This window comes from Lonchura striata, chromosome 4, assembly GCF_050655825.1.
Source record: "Lonchura striata isolate lonStrDom1 chromosome 4, ASM5065582v1, whole genome shotgun sequence".
Taxonomy (NCBI): domain Eukaryota; kingdom Metazoa; phylum Chordata; class Aves; order Passeriformes; family Estrildidae; genus Lonchura; species Lonchura striata.
Window position 1 is genome coordinate 12,895,829 of NC_140706.1, and position 21,672 is coordinate 12,917,500.

At 36.9% G+C, this 21,672-nt stretch overlaps 1 protein-coding gene across 1 annotated transcript in view; it reads right to left on the reverse strand.

The window, feature by feature from the left end:
* STK32B (serine/threonine kinase 32B) overlaps window positions 1–21,672 on the reverse strand; it is a 161,323-nt gene that overhangs the window by 139,146 nt on the left and 505 nt on the right. The gene's annotated exons all lie outside the window — the stretch shown is intronic.

Below are 21,672 nucleotides of genomic sequence, written 5' to 3' on the forward strand. Positions count from 1 at the left end.
TTCTATCATGCTCTGTTCATGGAAAGTGCATTAGTGAAGAAAGATTCTGCTTAAAAAAAGGAAAAAATGAATTTTTGCTGACAGAATGATAGATCCAGGCATGCCTTTGAAGAATACAAATGTGCATAGCTCCCCAGGTTTCTGAGTAAAATGGAACATTGCTATACATTGATTGACTGGGAAACTTACTAGTTAGATAGAGATACATAACCAAAAAGAAGTTTCAGAGTGGTTTTATCTCACTAATGATGAATCATGATGTTTCTGATTATATTTAGGGGCTTTGTATTTAAATTGCACTACAATGTCTCAATTCTTTATGATTAATGAGTGTTTTAGTCTCAATATAAACTAATTATGTTAATATGCTTTTATAATTATTCAGATTTTATTTGCAATTAGAAATAATTTAAGATCTTTGTATGCAAAACAAATTTTATTTAAAATTCAGATAATTTTGTTTTGAACTTTACAATGCATTTTAATCTGATCATGTTTGCATACTTCACTTTCTTCAGTCAAAGTGAAACATTTCTGTGCTGTCAAAAGACTTTCATTTCAGAGCTTTTGACTGATCCAAAGTGGCTTTTTCACAACAGTTCATGTCTGTATTTTGCTTCCTTGTGAAGCCACCTGCAGGCTGGGATCTTTGGCTGGACAGGTCTCCCTTTCAGAGCACTGCATGGCCTGTGCTGTGCTCCCCCGAGCTGCTGGCTCTCCTGTGCTGGGCTGTGGGACCTGTAAATAGGTACAAGGTCTGGATCTGCACCAGGGGATACAAGGATCAGGTTCCAATACCTTTGAAGTACTGTCACACCACAGAAATGTCACCCAGCTTTGAACTGCGCCAGGAGGAAATCTGAAAAGGTAAATTTGGATTCCATTCAAACTTTCAAAACCAGCTTTGTTTTCCCAGTATAAGGCTTGATTTTTGTCTAAGAAAATAACAGCATTTTAATTTGGCAACAAGTTCAATTATCCACTAAAATATTTTTAGAGGAAAAGCCAGTTTCAAAAGATAAAAGAAAACAGGGTGATAGTTCTTGTTATCTTCCATCTATGTCACATTTCAAGCAAGACATAGGGAAAGCAACCTTCTCCCTTATTAAAATGGGGAGAAACTCAGTACCAGGGTGTTGGAAAACCAGCAATGTAATTTTATTTATACCTCTCTTATGTCTATATTCTATAAATAAATAGCTGATAGCATAGATAAAAGAGTGGGCTAAAGAACATCTGCTGTGATGCATTTCAGATATTCTGATTTCCTTATGTCAATCCTCCTGCAAGGCATAGTACTTCACATGCAATTTAGCTACACATTTGATGACATTCACAGAATATTTAGACCATGCATGGTTTGTTCATCCAAAGCAGTGCCAGCATCATGGGGTCCTACACTGTAATTAGTGAAATCCACCTCACATCTCATCGTTAAAATGAGTGGGGTTTCCCCTAAATGGCTGGGAAATTTTCTGAATGTATTCATTAAAATGAATACTGGAAAGAACTAAAACAGCCTACCATTTTTCAAAATGCTATAAAAACAGACTAGGAGAATTTGGTGAATCAGCTAATAATTTACACTTTTACTGAACAGGCATGTGTTGCCACAACCAGAAGTGAAATTGAAATTCTAAAGAAAATTAGCATTTGAAAGTAACCAAGCTGCTAAGTAAAAAAGATCTAAGGACTGATTCTCAAAGCTCTTCTTCCTTTTTAATTCTGTATAAGAACATAATTGTATTTCTAATGCTATTCTATAAAAGCTGCAAAAAAAAGAGATGAGATTTTGCATTCACAAGGAAACTGTGACTCCTTGGTAAACAAGAATCTATTTGAACCCAGGATGAAATGAAAATTTCTTTCCAGAGATGCTTATTAAATAAGCCAATAAGCCAAATTAAAATGATGCCACCATTAAATACATCTATTCTGAAAAATGCACCAGGCAGCTACCTGAAGTGTGTAAAACAAGGTTTGCTCCTGGGATGAGTAGAACAGACTGCAAATTGTTACAGCTTTTCACTGAAGGAATTTTAAACTGAAACTCCTGGGTGCCATCCCACAATCTCCAGACCTCGCCTGGGAGATGGGAGATCTATCACTAAACCAAAAATCAAGAAAAGACATCTGATAGAAGAACACAATAATCAGTTTTTGCCTAAAGTCTACTGAGAATTTGCCCCGTGGCAGCCCAGTAAAGGCTTCACCAGAAGCACCAGTGACCCCAGGGGTTGCTGTTATCATCCTGTGGAAAAACAAAAGTTTCTTGTTCTGTGGAAGATGTGGGATGTTTAGCTCCTGCTTTGCTCCACAAGAATTTTAGCATAGATAGGATGAAATTAGCTATTCTTTCTGAAGGACTGAGCACAAATAAGGGTTTACTGGCAAAGATTAGTTGTACTGATCAGAAGAGCTCTTGTGGCTGCATCTCTCTCCCATGGTGTCTCTTGGGAGCATTAGATTAAAAAATAAAGTTAATTTTTTAATCTTTATGCCTCTTTAAAACTAGTCCAGATTTTTACCATAACAATTCCTCGTTGGAGGTTTTAGTGTGCTGCCTCTATCTTCAGACAGGTTACCTGTTTCAGGGGCATACAGCAGTACTCTCAGGGGGCTGGGGGGAAAATAGAGTAACTGAAAAGCCAATTCTTGCCTGTGATGGTTTGAGTGAGCAAATCCAGGAGAGGTGAGAGAAAAAACTACTCTTATCAATAAATAATCTCAGTCTGAAGGATACAAAGCAATATGAAAGTTCAGTTCTCATGAGTAAGGATGTGATTTCAGCTCCAATGAAAGCAAACAGAAAGTTACCTAGTTTTGGAGTCTTTCTCATCCTTTTGCTGTGTGCCTTGTTTCCATTTGCTATCTTCTTTATTGGAGAAGGATGAAAAATAACTACAAAATCAAAAGGTCATCACTGATCTCAGCTGAAATGAAAAATTTCTGAGTATTGATTCATGATGATTTCTGCTTCACTATTATTGCTGTCAGTGTCCATTTAGAGTAAGTGCATTTCTGACATTTTTTTCTGAAATGAGAACGTTTCAAGAAAGTCTCCTTTTCAATTTGCTTTTGGCTTTCCATGGGAAAGATTTCTATTTTCATACAACCTAATAATGAGAGGAAGTAGAAAATATTTCTATTTCCCAATGTCATAAATATATGCTTTGGACCCTACACCACACCAAATATCTCTCACAGTCCACCTCACTGACTGTATTTTAGCCCTTTATGAACATTTTCACGTGATGATATGAAGACAGCACATGATCATCCAGGAAAACACTTGTTCTTTGAAAAACTGACAAGAAAATGAGGCAATCAGAGAGACACCATGTCTGGCATGCTGCAGACAGCAGGAACAGAGGGGAGCACAAGCACATCCCTTTTGATGGCTGTATGGGTGTTCAGACCACATAAAGCTGATTGTGGCACCCTGTGATACGCCTGTGATGCTGCTTTGGTTAGAAGTCTGGTTGCAAGGGCAGTGAAATGAGATGGTCACTTCCACAGGGAAGTTATAATGCTTATTAGTACAGAATTTGTGTGTTTTATTTTAACAGGAAATGCTTTATAACAAAGTAGAGATCAAACTCTGATCCCTGCCATGTTAAAATACACTGACACCAATATTTGCATTCTCCCTCACATGTAAGTGAGCACAGGCAATAAAGACAAATTTAAAACTATCTGCTAAGCATGTCTTTTGACTTTGATGGCAATTCCAGGAAGGCAGGCAATTAACTTTCTGAAAATAAGTAAGAATAGAAGTAAACATCCTATGTCAGAAAAATTTAAGCTAATATAAATTTCAATTACTATTATTTGAAGGCAAAGCTAATCATTGAAGTTGATGAATTTTTAATTGTTTCTTATTAATAAATAACAAAAAAGGAGGTCTAATATTGCTGTCAGAGCTTGTCAGAAGATATAAGGAACATGAAATATGTGTAATCATTGCAAAAAGTCATCTGGACAATCTAGTAGGGATCAAGCCCAAATCCATAGCATGTCCTTGTTGGCAGTGCAGTACAAAACAGGACAGAATGATTTTCTATTTAACGTCACCACTGATGATGTCAGCTGCAAAAAAAGTTAGCACAGACAATTATATGTTTTAGTTGTCCTTTTTTTTTTGGGATAATGCAAGATCTTCAGAAATCCTGATGATGACTAATGGTACAGGCAATTACCAAGGTGAAGCTCCCTTGACAAATACTTAAGATTTAAAACAGTAGCAACTGAGACAGCCTAAAAGGAAAATGAGGCAAAATACAACAGTGGCAAGCATGAATTGAGGATAACACTGTAAAAAGTCAATTAAATTTATAATAATTCCTGTCCCAGGATATCATCAATTGAAAGGCAAGTTCAGAAAGGGGTAGAACCAGCACACAATGAAGGCACAAAGCGGGAAAGACTCAGACTGTGACTAAGAAGAGAGATCTGTGTAGAGCTGATCCTTTGCAGGGCAACCACAAATAATACTCTTTTAATACTACTTCCATGCCCATGGAGGTGGAGGGTGACTGATCTGATCAGTCTGATAATGTGATACCATGGACTGAGAATGAGAATTTGAATGTTTATGATGGGCTGTCAGCCCAGATGGTCTTGATTGTGTGGGTCAGTTTAGCATAATCCTTCAGCAGCATAATTTTAAAGCAGACCTTTTCAACATCTCATTACCTTTTTTTATGATGTCTAGCTAAACATCCAGCAATTGAGCTAAAAAAAACCCAAAACAATTTGGCTTGAAATACATAGGCTTTTACTATTAGATTTAACAGAAAAGCAAAAGGAATTTGTAGTGCCATATCTATGACTCTTTTCCAACAAAGAGCAAATAGCAATAGACTGTTATGAAAAGCCTGTAGCAGCTGATCAGGGATTTTATATATTGGTGTATAACTCAGTGCTATGAAAAATGTAATGAGAGGTCAGATGTTCCTCTGGATGGACTGAAATATGGTAATAATCCTCATCAATAACTGATATTGATGTCTAGAAATGACCAGAGCCTGGTTAACACAATCCTGCACTCAGAAAAGATTTGCTAGTAGTTGAAAGTAGCACACAGAGTGGTAGATATGTTCTCTTCTTGTGCACAGGATTCAGTGTGACTGGTCACATGAGGCCACATGAAAATGGCCTCACTCTTCTATGATTGTATGAAAGAACATGATTCTCTCTCTATTTAGACTGGCGCTGAAGCTAAGTGACATGAATAACTGGAATTATTGGATTCTAATAAGCTCTGATGCATTGGCTAACAGTGAAACTGTGTTTAGTCCATAGCCCTGACCTTACTGTCATACAGAAATGACCAGGATTTGCTCGTGCAGTGTCAAATCTCCAGTATAACCAGAGGTTAGTTTATCATAACGGAGCTCTTTTGGCTGCTTCTATGTTCTGTTAGCATATAGAACTCAGGTAACTTATGTTCCAGCAGAAAGGTTTATTTCCATTGACTCATTTGGCTCAGTGGAAAGTAATTGGAATTTCTCATCCATATATCTTATTATAACAAGCAATTTACAAAATTTTACTATTATTAAACCACAAGTCAGCAAATTGTTTTTAAGATCAGTGGAAGTGTCAATTAAAGATCCCCTTTTGTTGCCATGAAAACAGTTCTGTTTTGTGACAGGACAGAGAATTGGTTCAGAAAAGCTGTTAACTCAGTAGCACCACTGGGAACATCAGAAGTCATCAAGGAACAGCTGGATTGATGTACTGGCCCTTATCACAGCCACTGAATAGCAGGGAAGCCTCTGACAGTCTCCAAGCTTTTCATAGCTCTTTCAAAAGACATTGACATTGAAACTAAAGAGAAAAGTTTCAGGACCTGCTCCAACGTAAAATGTAAGACCTCTGTTAAGTGATAAAACCTAACACCCTTTGTTGAGAAAATAGAGATTCTGACTGACCATGTTGTTCTCTTATGGATGAGCTGACAAAAACAATCTCTGAAATCATTGCAAGGAGAAACAGGCTAACAGGTATAAGCAGCAGAAAAGGTACTCCTTGAGAAAATGTATTGCTACAATATAGAAAATCTAAATTTCACTTTACTATAATAGACTTTCCTGTGAGGTCAAGATACACATAATAGACTATGAAGCATCTTTTTCAGCTGGAAAGTGGGAATATTCACCTCCCTCAGAGTTTCTATGAAAATAACCTCATTAATAACTGAACTGGAAGGCTCTCTGAAGGAAGTTGCTATGGGAATAAAATGTCAAATATCAGTGTACCAAACTGTTTTCTCCTGCAATAAAATTTATCAGAGTGATCCCCAGGTGAAGGAAAATTCTTTAAATTAAGTTAACAACAAAACCCTCAGTGACACATCCATCAATCTGATCCATGCAAAGGTCTCTGTAATTCCAAACATGCGAGAGGAAGTGAATAAAATTCTTTGCTCTCAGCTCCTCAGGGCAGTGGCTCTGAAAGCATCGTTCTCGCAGATCAAAATGAGTCCTGGTGCTATGTTAATGGGAGGTTGGGTACTCATGTGAAGATTTTACTCAAACACCTAGAGACAGTACGAGTTGTTCTCTTTTTCTTATGAATTCAGAACCCAAGACGTGAGGAATCTCTTTTCAGAACTGAATCTTGAAGAATTATCTCTTCTATTCTTAACCACAACTACAAATTACAAATACTTGGGATGAGTAAGCACACTACAGATCAGAATTATTCCCATTTCAATTGGGATTACCTCCCATTTAGTGATTTTAGACCAAACCATCACCATGGGCTTCAAACAAATGATACCAGTTGTACCTAGGAGCAGAAGCACACCTGGAGCATCACTGCCTGCTGCAGCTGCAGAGTGGCACATCCCAGGTACAGCCTGGCCTGGCTGTGGGGTCCAGCTGCAGGCACTGGGGTTGCACAGCTGTAGCTGTGGGTAGAATGGGGATTGTAAACAGGAAAAGCTTATCATGGAAAAATGCAGTATTTAATGAAATACACAGCACACCTAGTGAATACATTTAAGGGCTACATCTCCAGTATAGGAGAATTAAAGAAAATTTAAAGTATTCCATTACTGCCTGACCACAAAGTAGCACCTCAGAGTCCAACAGACACTAAATACCTCTTAAACTGGCCAGATTTCTATTGATTCTTTAAATAAAAGACACAACATACTTTTAAGAGGGCTGACCTCCCCCATTAATTCTATCTGTTAGCCTACCCATAGTTATCCATCCTCTGCAGTTAAATGACTTTCACTCCATACTCAGTGCTCAAGACACATTTTATTTGTAGGCCTTGCAAATGTTTTAAGCTAAGCTATATTTCTTGGAAAAATAACAAAATCCATTTTAGAGATGGAGCCTCAAATCCCAGCCTCTGAGGTTGTAAAGGCACTGACCTGAACTCATCCTGACAGTTTTGATTTTTAGAGTTATCTGGAGCCAGGAAGATGCTTCTTTTTGATTCCAGCTAGGGTTCATAACATTTCACTGTGTGAATCATCTACTTGTATAAGAATCACTCCACTTTCTCTGCCATTTTGGAGGAAAGCAGGTCTCAAAATGGTTTTTTTTTTACCTATATATTCCAGACTTAGCTATTGTTGATCAAACACAATCAATTTTTTCCAACTTCAAATGAAGTGATATCCTGACCTATTAATTATAATTAACACCTTTGTATACATCACTTTTTGTGTTTGTTTCTCTTCAGAGTGATTTAGAAAGGGTAGGGGGAAAACTGATTATAACATCTATATTTAATTTATAAAAAACTTCCATAATTTCAGTGCAAGGCATATTTCTTCATCTCAGTGTTTACAGATAAATATTTGATGATGGAATGGGTAGTTTTTCTATGAAGACTGAAAAAATGGTCTGACTGCTGTACATACAATGACCATCTAACTGTTAAAGTTTTTTTTACTTGGTGCTGATGATTTATTCTCTCATCATTGTGCTTCTTACCTCTGAGAAATCCTTGTACACTTACTTACAATTTATTTATAAGTATGCTTATTTACACTTCACAAGCAATTACACAAAAGCTGATAGGACTGTTCACTGCAGAAAACAGTAAATATGAATAAAGAAAGCAGGCACTTTATCTTATCTACCCACTGCTAAGATTAGGAGTTGTCCTTATTTCAGCTGGAATAGAGTTCATTTCATTCTTTGTATCTATTAGAGTGTTTATTATTATTATTATTATCATCATTATAATAATTTACTTCATTTCAATTATATTCTTATCTCAATCCACAAGTTTTACTTTATTCTGATTCTCCTCTCTATTCAGCTGGGAAGGGGAGCAGAGTGAGCAGGGAGGTTGTGGTGCTTTGTTGCCATCTGAGATTAAAACCACAACTGAAGTGAAATATTAAAGACTTCAAGCAAAGCAAACATTGATACACTTATGAAAGAAACCAAATCCACCTCAGGTCAGCTGGTACCGAGGTGCCTGAGGAGAGGAGGAAGACTTCAAACCAGCCACAGTTCCCAGGTTATGGCTGGGTGTGGGCATTAACAGCACAAGGTCAGTAGACTCTAAGCTACAACTTAGATTTACCTCATATTATCACACAACAGGAAAAAATAAAAATATTCATTTGGTGAGCAGCATTGGGAGCTGATAGATATTAATGTAAAGAACACAAATTCTAATTTTAACCACAGAAGTTATCAGGTGCAAAGCACAAACAAATAGTGAGCTGCAGAGGATAAAATTGCTGGATGTAGCAGAAGGCTTGTTAGTGCCTGAAACATTCAGTGGCACTAAATGTGCTATACTAGTTCTCTATAATCACAGAAACAGAACCTCAAATAAGTTTAATTATAGATGTTAGATGAAAATAACATAATATTGGTGACTCAGTTCTAGAGTTCCCTACTGCATACACTCGGTTTGTTTTGATGAGAGTAAAGTATATAAAAAAAAAAATCTGTGTATATATAGAGAAAAAGAGGGAGAGAGTCTCTAAAAATAAATGTGAATTTATATTACATTTTCTTAACTAGAATAAATAATAAAATGGCAAATCAGTATATCAAAGCTTGTTCTGGCTATCTATGAAAATAATATTGAACAACCTTGGCTTCTTCCCAGTACAGAATGGAAAGCTTTCAAAATAGCAAAAAAATATTGTGGCTTTTTTTTTTTTTTTTTTTTTAATGCACAGATTATGAAAAGGACTGGAAATCAACTTCATATCACTAAAGACTAGAAGAAACATGCTGCATATAACAGTTGCCAGCAATCTTTCTTGGGTGATCTGCTGGGGTGTATTCTTCTTTTCCAAATTGGAATGTAGTGCTTCAGGGAGACTTTTACAATATCCAGGACATCCTATCATTCAAAAATTCAGGATATCACTGATCCACATATGTCTGTGGATCACAAGATGTATATGAGCTACCTAGCAGAGGAAGGTTAGAGGGCTGAGAACAGCCTGTAATTACTCTTACATACTTTCCTGTATGTCCAGGGAAGCATTTAAAATTCTCTGCATCTCCCAGGTGAGACACCGGAATGCCACAATCTTTTCTCTGTAATGGACAGCTACAACAGTGAAAGGGCCACCTTCTGCTAAGGCATTTTGAAATCCATGACTGTGCTTCATCCGACACTGCTGAGACAGACTGATGTCTCCTGGCTTGGGAGCATCAAGGACCTGAAGTCAAGGCAGAACTCAGCCTAAGTGCTTGAAACCACTGAAAACATGGTCTCTTCACTGCCACACACTACTCAATCTTTTCTAAACAGCAGACATAGCCTCTCCTCACTCCCAGAAAAGCCTTGTGAAAGCCACTCAGAGAGCAGATGCTATCCCAGAAGCAGCTGGAATTTGCTTAGCCACCAGACAAGCTCCACTTGGATGTTCTGCCTCCCACAGCCACAGCCAACACCTGTGAACGCGATGCCCAGACTTTTTCCCAAACTATACTTAAAAAACAAAGGAAAAAAAGGACAAGATAGACTGGGTGACTGTAAATAATTTTTTACAATTTTGAAGCTGCACAGGCAACTTTAGCTGCTCTCTTCCCGTTATCAAGAGTGAGCTCACTAAATCCAAAAGAAAAAGAAAAATTATTGCCCTGCTGAACATTTGGATTGACAGCAAGTGTTAACTACATTATGAGTACTTTCCAGAAAAATCACACAGCACTTAGTGCTGATAATTTTGTTCAATAAAGATCAATAAATCCTTCCAGAAAGTCTTTCAATACTGAGATTTTTATGGAGAATTTCACACTAAAAGTATATTTCTCTTTCTAAAGTACTTTTCATCTGCTACTATTATTTGCACCTTTAAAAAGTCTAGTTTAATAACTTAAAAACTTGAGCAAGAGATCTCAAAGATATGTCACTGGGCAGGAAAAGATGTGACCATAAGGGCATAATTGGCATGCAGTTACTGAAAAATCAATGAAAAGGCTGGGCAGAGAAGAATCTCATGAATCTGCATAAAACTTCTGGCTAATCTGCTCCTCATGTTATGTCCAAACAAATCTCAATAAAAGCTAACTTGGTTTTACAGCAACTCCCCACACATGAGATTGTATTTCTGTAGTTTCCACATGCTAAAAGAATGAAATATGATCTGGGCTTAAGAGAATGACTTTTCCTACTTCTCAGAGTGATCTTTTGATGATCTCTTGTTGTTTGACTTCAAGCTCTGTGTAGCAGTTCACTGTCCTTAAGAGGTGGTATTGCCCCAAAAGCATTTGCAGGCTTTACAGCTTGGAAAAAGATTTATCTAAACCTTACCCCAAAAGGCACAAAATCAATCTTCATAACATAATGTGAAAGCAGTCCAGAGGGAAGTGGAAGATAGCTTCAGAAAGGTGTGAAGGACACTCAGGAGGTTTTGTGATCATATTGCATCTTGGTTTTAACAAGGTAGCTAAGAACAGTTCTCATTGCTCAGCAGGGGAGGTGGAACAATCTCAAAAGGAAATAATAATTACTGAAAGAATTAACTCAGTTTGCATTTTCATATATTAAGTAAGGAACACAAGGTGTTCTCTCATTGCAGCAAAAATAGGAAAAAGAAGGAAAGTATTTTTTGGCCACTGCAGCAGATTGCCTTGTAGTATATTTATCTTACTAAATACAACTGTCCTTCTTACATTGAACAATGTTAACAATAGAATGATGAAGTCAGTGATCTATTTTATTCCAAGCAAAAAAATGACAGGGCAGAAAAGTACATCAGGTGTAGAACTTATCTAAATATTTCCAAATTTCAAAGAACTAGAATTGATACTTTTTTTCTTAACGAAAAAAAAAAGAAAATTTGAAAGAAAGTGAGAATAAACACAAAATCAATAAAATATTACCAGATAGAAGTTATAAGTACTGATTTAATTTGTATTTTGAATCAGATAAACAAACTGTAGGATAGATTTCATGAATATATCTAAACCAGCTTTTTTCAAAATAGAACAAAAAAAAAATTAATGAAGTATAAACCAGAAAATTTCATATTATGTTGTGATATTATAAAGAAAATATTTATGGGAATATAAAATTTGGAAAATAAATTTCAGATTCATCAACCATGTTCAGTTATAATTAGAATCTCAAGAACCTGTTTAAATCAGCTGCAACCAACCCTGGTAAAGCTTTCTAAGAAGCATCCTTCAATTTAAAAGGAAAATATCTTTGTCTTAATTACGGGATGAATGAAACTCAGGTGTCTACATTGTACTTAATACCCACACTGGAAAATACAATACAACATTTCTAAGAACAAAAACATTACTTTTGTGTCAAGACCTATGACAGCAATCATAGAAAAGGGGTGTAGGAGAAAAACTGATTACAAAGGACTTCCATTAGTTGTAGCAGAAATAAATTATATGCAAAACTGGAAGAAGAACCTTGATGTACTCACTACCAGTAAAATAAACTGAAACCAAAGAATCATACAATTTATTTGATGTTGGAAAAGGGTATTAAGATCTTTAAGCCCAACCATAAACCTAATACTGCCAAGTCCACCACTAAACCATGTCCATAAGGGCCCAAAAAAAGTTCTGAAAAAAAAGAAAAGCTTCAGAAAGATGATAGTCTTTAGAAGAGATGTGCTGAACTAAGACAACTTTTACAAACACCTTTTTGCAGAGTTTGAATTTTTAGTGATTAAAGCCAGACCTGCCCAGCGACCTCACAAATCCTAGCCCTTCCATTCAATGCTGTTTCATTTCCTAATTAAAATATACATGTTGATGAGCGTCAAAGTGGAAATTAAGGAGTTAAAGATGAGTTCAAACTGAGGATATGAGAAACAGCTTCATGTAAATAAGTCTTCTAATTATTGAAGTGGAAAATAATTTATTTAGGGATGAAAGGAAGGAAGGCCTCATTTCTGTGATACAAAAGTACAACCATACTCATACCCTTGCTGATGTATATTTGAGGTGAATGCTGACAGCCTGAGGGAATAGACCAATGTATAACATTCAGGTTCTCTTGAGGAAAAGCTGAATACACATCACAAGCAATGCTTTCATTCTATTTGTCAGATTTTAGTAAGTGAGGAATCTAAAAGGGAAAGCCTGGTAGTACTCACCAGTGAACAGATGCCTTCTTTCTTTCCTCTTTCCTCCAGAAGTGTGTGTCTATAAAGGTACAGTGCTATAGTGTAATATATAAATAGTGGCCTAAATATAAAACTATACTGTATACATGTAATGTAGAATTTAAACAGTATAATATTAATTTCTATAATATATTTATTTATTTATATTAAGAATATTAATTTCTAAAATTAAATACAAGGATGTTCCATCAAATACTGTATTAAGAGAATCAGTTCTAGGTCCTGAAGAACATATTTATGCTCAACATCCTCTTGTACTGAGAAGGTCGAGGCATCTTGGGCCCCACTAGTGCTCATCTGCAGACACAGTGTGATTTGAACATACATTTCTCATAAAGAAAATAGTTTTATGGGATCAAGTACAGCCAAATAAAAACCAGTGTTATTCTTCAAAACATTTAATGTATTTGACACTGAACCCTAGAAAGTAAAGAAACTTTGTTCTTCTTTAACCATAAGGGAAAAAATCCAAGACATTTGCCTGTTCTTTTTTTCAAAGACCTTGTATTTGCTATTCATGTCTGATTTTGAATGAGTCCAAGCAAACTCAGAGAATGATTTAGTTAACAAAACAACTTTTATTGATTTCTTCAGTTTTTCATGTTTGCATAATAATAATAATCTTTTACTTTTTCCCATTTCAGGGCAGCTTACATATACACACATATACACAGTGTTCAAAAGTACAACAGCAAATTCTTTAACAGTTCAGCATAGGCCTGCATTAGTCAGTAAGTAATGTCAGTCAAGGTATTCAGTTTAACTAGTTCATGAAATTAAGTGGAACTGTGCTCAAGAGAGATCACACCCTCTGATGTGCACAGTGCTTACTGCTGCTGCTCTTCCCACTCCAAAAAGTCCAGGCTTTTCCTGCTGAGTTTGGTGGGTGTCCTGTACCTTTTGTTCATTCCCCTCATATGTTTTACCCTGATAGGATGCTGTGGAGCTCCTCTACCAGACTGAACTAGAAGTTTTCCTTTTTAATTGAATACTGTCTAAGAATTTTTGCTCTGTATTGATTGATCTCAGTAGCAACCTTTTCTCTTCCACACCTTTCCCATCACCTCAGCATTATCTCGCTCTGGCTAAGTCAAAATGTTGTGAAACCACCAAAATAACTTGACATTCTTTCCTCTATCCCACCCTTCAGTGCTTAGTCACAGGTGCCACTGCCCACCAGGTTTTGCTTCAGGATGATTTCACCTTCTGCCTTCTCAAGCTTGCTTTTTAAATGAGAAATGCAGAAAAGAGTGAGTCTTGTGCTTGGCCAACAAAACCCTGCCTTCTTTGGTTTTATGCCCACATTCAGAAAATACTGTACAAAGACAGCTCAGGTGAGACAGTTCTCTGAGGATCTATGAACAAGATCATAATTCCTTACCATGTTTATTTCCCAAAGATTTTCTTGGGCATTTTCTAATTCAGTCAGGTACAACATTTGATTCCAGGCTGAATTTCACCCATTGGACAGTATGGTACCCAAGGTTCACAAAAAGCTCCCTGGTAGCTGCTGCTGACCTTGTAACCCACATTCACACATCCACATCAAGGAACTCTTTCACTTCCACACCAAGTGCTGTCCATGATCTGTCACACTGCAGCCAGGTGGGGTGAGGTAGATCTGTTCCTCCTTGTTCTATGGGAAGCTGTCAGATCTTTTGAACTCTACTGGAAGTGAAGCCAATATTGAGCAGTAGAGTCAGTTTAATATCTCTGTACATTTGAAAACCATTTGTCCTGGGATAAAACCAAACATTTATTTCTCAGATTGCCACCCCTCCAGCATTCAGCTTTTCCAGTCCTTCAGAAGCCAGCTCTCTGAAAGCCTGCTCTTTGGCACAGACAAAACAGCAGCACAGCTGAAGGAGCAAAGCCTTTTTACACTTCAAGCAACAGCTGCAGGCAGGGATGGAAGATAATGTCTGAATTTGTGAAGGAAGGATTGTAAAAGCAACAGTGCTGAGATTGAGACAATAATCCTGTTTTCTGAGTTTATTTCACAATCAAATTTTTCCTTGATCTTGAATAGGAGTCTCTAAGATTACCTTGCTCAATGCTTGGTTAACTTTGAATTATTTATATTTATTCACAGAAAGCCTATCTTGATATCCAGGCACACTGCATAACATGTATTGCAACATGGGTAAAATATTACCTCTGCTGAGCACCTCCTCAATAACAAGCTAACAAGAAATTCCTTCACACTCTTAGAGTTAGGTGTCATGCCAGCCACTTCTGAAAATTTTGGAAGTCTACAAAAGCAGCAGCAATTACTTCCATGGTGACTTTGTTTAAGATGGAGGTTCTGACAAGGATGTTTCCATTGAAGAACTAAATATTGTAATTGTAGTAAATATTGTTAGGAAGAATCTTGAAAATTTATCTGGACCATTTCTAACATATTGCTGGCAGAGATTAATTATTAATTAATGACGTAAAGTTAAGTACAATTGACAAATATTTTAGCTGTCTCTGGAAAGGATCTTTGTTTTAATCCTGACAGTGTGAGGTAAATCTGATATTGCACAACATTTTTAGGGTATTCAATGGTGGAACAGAGACACAGCTCATTTGAGACAGCAAGAAGCTAAGATGAAAGTGCCAGATTCATCTTCTTTATAGTTTCCTGTAAAAAAGGGAAAACTGATATAGTATTAAACTTCACCTACAATTGTCACTTAGTGTCTGAAGAGGTCCACATTATTTGTGTGCCTTGTCCCAAAGCCTGAGTCAGGAAGATAAGGGCTGATGGTGATTGCAAAGTCACAATATTCCTTCTGAACCTCCTTGGACCATGTAAATTGTCAACAGCAGTTTGGCATTTGGCACCTCTGTGGCTGCCTGAAATTACTGTATTGTTCTGTGCTCTCCTTTCTATATTCTATATTCTATATTCTATATTCTATATTCTATATTCTATATTCTATATTCTATATTCTATATTCTATATTCTCCCACTGTCTTATATCATGCTGTAAGTGTAAGCTCAACACTGATCTATTTTGCTCTGTGATTGTAAAGACACTGCTATTAGGGTTTCTGAAGTGTTTTGCACTACACACAATGATGACTTCCTGTCTAAATTTCACTAAATGCAAAATAAAATTGTATAAAATTCAACATGGTCATAAGACAACGTATAAAAAAAAAATCCAGTGGTATGTATCTAGTCTATCTAAAATATTGATATTCAGCATAAAATAATGCCTTTGACAGCTGTGGTTTTCAGCAGAACTGCCTTTGAGCAGTTTTTAAATCACATTTGGTATTCTTATCCAATTCAGTTCTAAAGGGAACTGGAATATTCATCTTTGCAAGGAAAAAAATAAAATGCAATGTAACACATCACAGAACTTTCATGAACAAACTAAAAATCCAGCAGAAATATTGATCCCACTTGACTCTTGCTACTCACTCTAAGAGAAGGTATTTAGGTTCCAACCCTTTATTTAACCATTCTTTAGGGCTGTATCTTATGAAACAAGCCATTTGAAAAGAGTGTGTTATTATCCTCGTGATCCAAGTGGCGTGCAGCCTCTCTGTGACTGCATCAGACGTTGTGCATTGTAGCTGTGTGGCAGCAGGATGATGAGCACCATCAGATCACTGACAATAACTGGACACTGCATACTCTGTTCTCAGTCTCACTTTGACACTTAACCATTGCTTTCAACTGGTTCCAAGCAAAACTCTTGTTTGTCATTTTTCCCTATGTCACAGTTCTTCAGCTTTCACTGCACTTAAACATAAACTCAGCCATTATGCTCAGAATTTAGCCACCTGAATCCATACCAGTTTCAGGCATTTTTCTTAGGCTCTTTATCTGGGTTTTAGGCTTTTAGTACAAGTCTTTTCAGCAGTTGGCCTTTTAATAATGATGTTTTCTGACACTCACCAACAATTTTAAATCCTTCATTTAAGCTGAAGGCTTTTCTACAGAGGAGAGGTAGAAATCAATTTGAAATTACAACTTCAAATTGGAAGTTTAACTCCAGAGGATGGATGCTATATTCTCTAGCACATAAGATTTCCATTGAGCTCTGCAGTTATGACACTGCAGCAGAACAAAGCCTTGTGGCTCAGGCAAGGAAGTGGGACTTCAGCACTTTCTTGCAGTAGATAAATAGTAGATAAAGCACTACAGTGAATCAGGTTCTGGCCATGGAGAACAGACCAAGGTGGGTTTCTATGCCTCATTCCCCACAGACAAGACTACACTACTGAGGCACAGCCTGTCACAGTGACCTCCACAGAGGGATGTTCGAGCTCTGCAGCTTCAGCATGCTCAGTGGAAGGTTCTCTGGAAATACATATTTACCATAAATGTAAAGTCATGTACACCAAAAACAAAAACAAGCTCTTTAGAAGTTCACAATATTTATTTCTAAAAGTAACTGTAGCAAAGCTGACTTTTTCAGCCCCAAATAATCAAATACAACTGCCATATCACTTGGCAGGACCAACTTGTAGCTTCTAACACTTTGTTTCTTATCCTTTCCTCTGTATCTTCCACCACAATGTAGGCAAATATGTTATTCCTGTTTAATAGTAGTATCTCTCCTGAGTCAGCTCTTTTCTAAATTACTCTTTTCAACTATTTCATTTTCACATTTTGAATATGATTGAAATTTTAACTGAACACAGTCAAGCAAATCCAGCACAAAAGGCACTCTTTACAGTCACTAGGTTATTGCTAATATATTCATTACTTGTGATATTTACTGAGAATTTGCAAGGAGAATTTACCAAAGGTGAAGATTAGCCTTACGCTTTTATTGCCATTCTTGTGCACATATTGCTGTTTCTGAAGAGTTGAACATGAGGAAAAATTTACTTCTTTGCTCTCCTGATAGTAGCACGGGATATATATATTCAGGAGAGTGTAGATGTTATGAGAATAGGAAAAATTCAATGCAAAGAGTGTCAGGTTCCTTTGCTTCAGAACTATTAACCAAAATACAACTGTTTTCATTTTACCTAAATTGACTATACAATTTGTGTAGCACCTTACTTAAAACACCTTTTAAATGTCTGAAAAATGTTATAGTTCCACACCATATAAGGGTCTAGCTTTGGTAAGGGGTAGTGATGCTGTACAACACCAGATGTAGTTCTCTATCCAGCCTATACGGCAACAAAAATTAAGACATCAGACGTATTTTTCTATATCTTTAGCCAGAGTACAAGGTCTAGGCAAACAAAGGGTTCTGTTCCCTGGATTATTCCTAGCTCTTGTTGTGCTTTAACCTATATTAAGAAGAGAAAATGAGATAAATACATTGTGGTTTTACCACAAGCTATTTGCACATGAGTAACCAGACATTTTTCCTTGATGACAAACTTATTTCATAGATGATAGAGCTGGCTTAAATTTAATTTTTCTCAGTTTCAGTGGAATGAAATGTAAGAAAGTATAAGCAAAACTGAATAAGATGAGGATAAACTGACAAAAGGCAAGGTGGGCAGCTGTGCTGGTTTGGGCTGGAATTGAGCTAAATTTCTTCCGAGCAGTGAGTGTGGGGCTGTGTTTGGGATTTGTGCTGGGAGCAGTGCTGCTAGCTCAGGGGTATTTCAGCTATTGCTGAGCAGCACTTGCACAGAGCCAAGGCCTTTTCTGTCCATCATCCCACCCCACAGTGAGGAGGCCGGGGGTGCACCAGGAGCTGGGAGGGGACACAGCCAGGACAGCTGCCCCAGGGACATGGCACCACATCCCACACCCTAGGGCTTCGTGCTCAGGATATCAAACTGGGTGAAGAAGGAAGGTGGAAACATTCAGTGAGATGGCATTTGTCACCATGTCACATGTGATGGACCTTGCTCTCCTGGCTATGGCTGAACACTGCCTACCCCTGGAAAGCAGTGAATAAATTCCTTGTTTTTCACTGTTTCTGTGCACAGCTTTTGCTTTCCCCATTAAACTGTCTTTACCTCAACCCATGTAACTTTTATTCTTCTGATTCTCTCCCTCATCCCATTTGGGGGGAGTGAGCAAGTGGCTGTGTGGGGCCGAGTGAGCTTCTACTTGGGGTTAAACAATGGCAGTAACACAGGAAAAAGTATTATTTAGAAATGGGAAATGTGAGGCTGGCAGGGGTTAAAAGCAAAGAAGATTAAGTCTGGATATGATCCAGCTGAATACTTACACAAAGTGCTCACTGGTCTTGATAACTGACATGATCAGAGTGGTCATAATTTAAAACATTGTATAAAGAAGAATCAGTGTTGCAAGGAAAGAAGTCAGTGATCATCTTTGAGGCTATGAATAATATAAGTGGACCAAAATTCAGTCCTGCAAAAGGCCATGTGCATAGGAACATCACAAATTCCTAATGTGGATTGGAGTTCATCAGTGGAAATTACTGAGCAGGGCACTGACATAGGGTGACAGAACTATCCACATGGCATGTCCATGAAAAGGGCAAATGTAATTATAGGCTGTACTAGAACTTATTTCCGGTAGAGAACAGGATGTATTCTTTCCAACACATGGTCCTGGAGAAAACTCACCTACAATTCTGTGTTTAATTTGGGTTATCTGTGTGAAACTAAGACAGGTTCAAATGCAGACAGATGCAGGGCACAGGAAATGAGAAAGCAGTAGAAACAACAGAAAAATAGAGGTTTCCATACAAATCAAAGAGTGGGAGGGGACATTTTTGCTGTCTATCAAAGCCCCAGAATAATCCTCAAGGGGGAGAGCATTTTAAACTAACAAAAATTTGAATTAAACACAAATCTTGCTAAGTAGGCTAAGAAACCTAGTCACAAAACTGGATGTTTCTGGCCATTCAAAGAGTGAAGTTCTGGAAGATCCTTCTAATAAAAAAGAAACACAGAGAACTAATGTAGCTGGTAAAAATGGTATGCATTACTGCCTTTAAAAAGATTAATGTATGATAATGATGTGTTGTACTGGTTGTAATAACTGGGAACTAACAGCATGTAGTTCAAGCTTCTGGTTCTCTAGAATATTCTTTCTATTATCCTGAGCATGGTGGGGAGTCTACATACAGCTTACAGTTTTTAGATCTACTCAATGGATCAACACCTCTTCTCATCAGAAAGCAGGAATTTTAATTCTGGAATGGACACCCTGTAGGCTTGTCAGGCAGCACTTGGGTGCTCTTCATACGCTATTTCCATATATTTATTTATTAACTAATATACTGAGTAAGTAACTTTCTTCTGTGATTTCCAGAGTGATGATAAATTGCTTTAAACCATTACTTCCAAAATTCATGTTTTATTCTACATCCATCATAAATATGTATGGATATAAAAGGGCAATACTTTTTTTTCTGCTCATTTTTATAATTTTAAGAGGCAGCTATGACATACACAATGCACTAAACAGATTATTTTTTAATATTCCTACATCTTCATACACAACTTACCTATTCCAGTTCTCTATGAATCGATTGCTATTCTTGAGCATCTCAAGAAATAAATCCACTTTCTCTTCTTATACTTTTTTCTCTAGCTTTTTTTTTTTTAATTTACATATTGAGTCCAATATTGTGGGAAATGGTGACTTTTATAGCTACTAGTGGGAATATGAACAAACAGCTTCATTGTGTGTTAAATTCTGTTAAGATACATTTTCAAAGAGGAGACATTTCCCCATATTGTTTAGGTACTTGGGAAAATGCCATCCTGAATAATATTTTATGAGTCCTATTGGAAATTGGTTATTGTTTCAAAACCAATGGACTCTTCTGAATTAGATTGTTGTGCCAAGCAAAATATCTTGACAGGAATAAAAGGTTATGTCAGCAACATTCATAATGGGGAAAACCACCTCAGAACAAAACAAACCCATGCAAAGAATAAATAATTACCTAATTGAAATCCATAAATACTTCATGTGTTTTTTTTTTAAATTTGCTGTTAATAATGCCTGCATTGCAGAAATGCTTTCTGGATAGAAAGAGAACTAAGTGCCATGAAGGCATTTCTGCAATAATTTACTACTGAACTTCATTCATTTTGTTCAAAAACTGACCACAGTTTTGTACCATGGCGAAAGAAAATAAAGGTGGTAATAATTAATGGAAGCTGCTAACTCAAGAGAGCCCAATTAGAAGCCTTCAAAGGCAGGACTATGGGTATCTTTTTACCTCAGGGTGTCTGGACAAGATTAACAGCATGCTTTCACTCTAGACTATTTCTCAGTGAGTTACCTCAAGGTTTACAACTCTAATTGTGCATGGTTGAGACTTTACCTGAAGGAAGGTGAGGGGGGCTCTTTTTCACTTGTATGTTTACACAGCATGACCGATAGCAAAGGTCTGAAATTTTCTATCAGTACAAGGAAATGGCAGCTATGGCTCCACAACACACAAATGGTAAACAATCTGTCCCATTCCCCACACAAATAATGGAATGTTGTAAACCACACCTCATCATGCTTTGCCAAGGAATAGGAAATTGTAATCTCATCTTAAATGCAAAATGTAGTTACCCTTTCAAGCACTTTACATGCATTTAGATGTTCCCCCCCACTAGCAAAACCATACAAATATCTCCATGTGCCCTGAACATATAGGGCAAAACACAGATGTTTTTTACTTGTTAGGAAACCCAGGAAGCCAAAACAATGTGAGTATATTAAGGCACAATCACTTCCTAATAAAATATATTGGGAACTTTTGGAGACGTTCCTCAAAATAAAGCACCCATTGTCTAGATAGGCAGCAACATCTATCCCGTAAGTAACATTAAAAACATTTCTATGCTAATATACAAATATCTGCTCTCTAAGAGTGCTGTGTTCTCTCTGCTTCAAGACCCAAACTTATTTTAATTGAAATGCATTCACATAATTCTAATTAAATACAGTCTACATTGGAAAATTACATTGAAATGCATAAAGAGCAAAGAAACACCACATTTTAGGCAAACTTTTCCATTGCCTTCCACAAACTTTACAAGATACCCTTTCTTATGACATATTATCTAGGTAGGGAGTAGAAACTCAGAGTAATAGAACAAGCTAAAGAAAAGTTTCAGAAAGTAAAGGTGATGGAATAAGTATAAAGTAAGAGAGATATCACCATTTAAAACAGCAGGTGGGC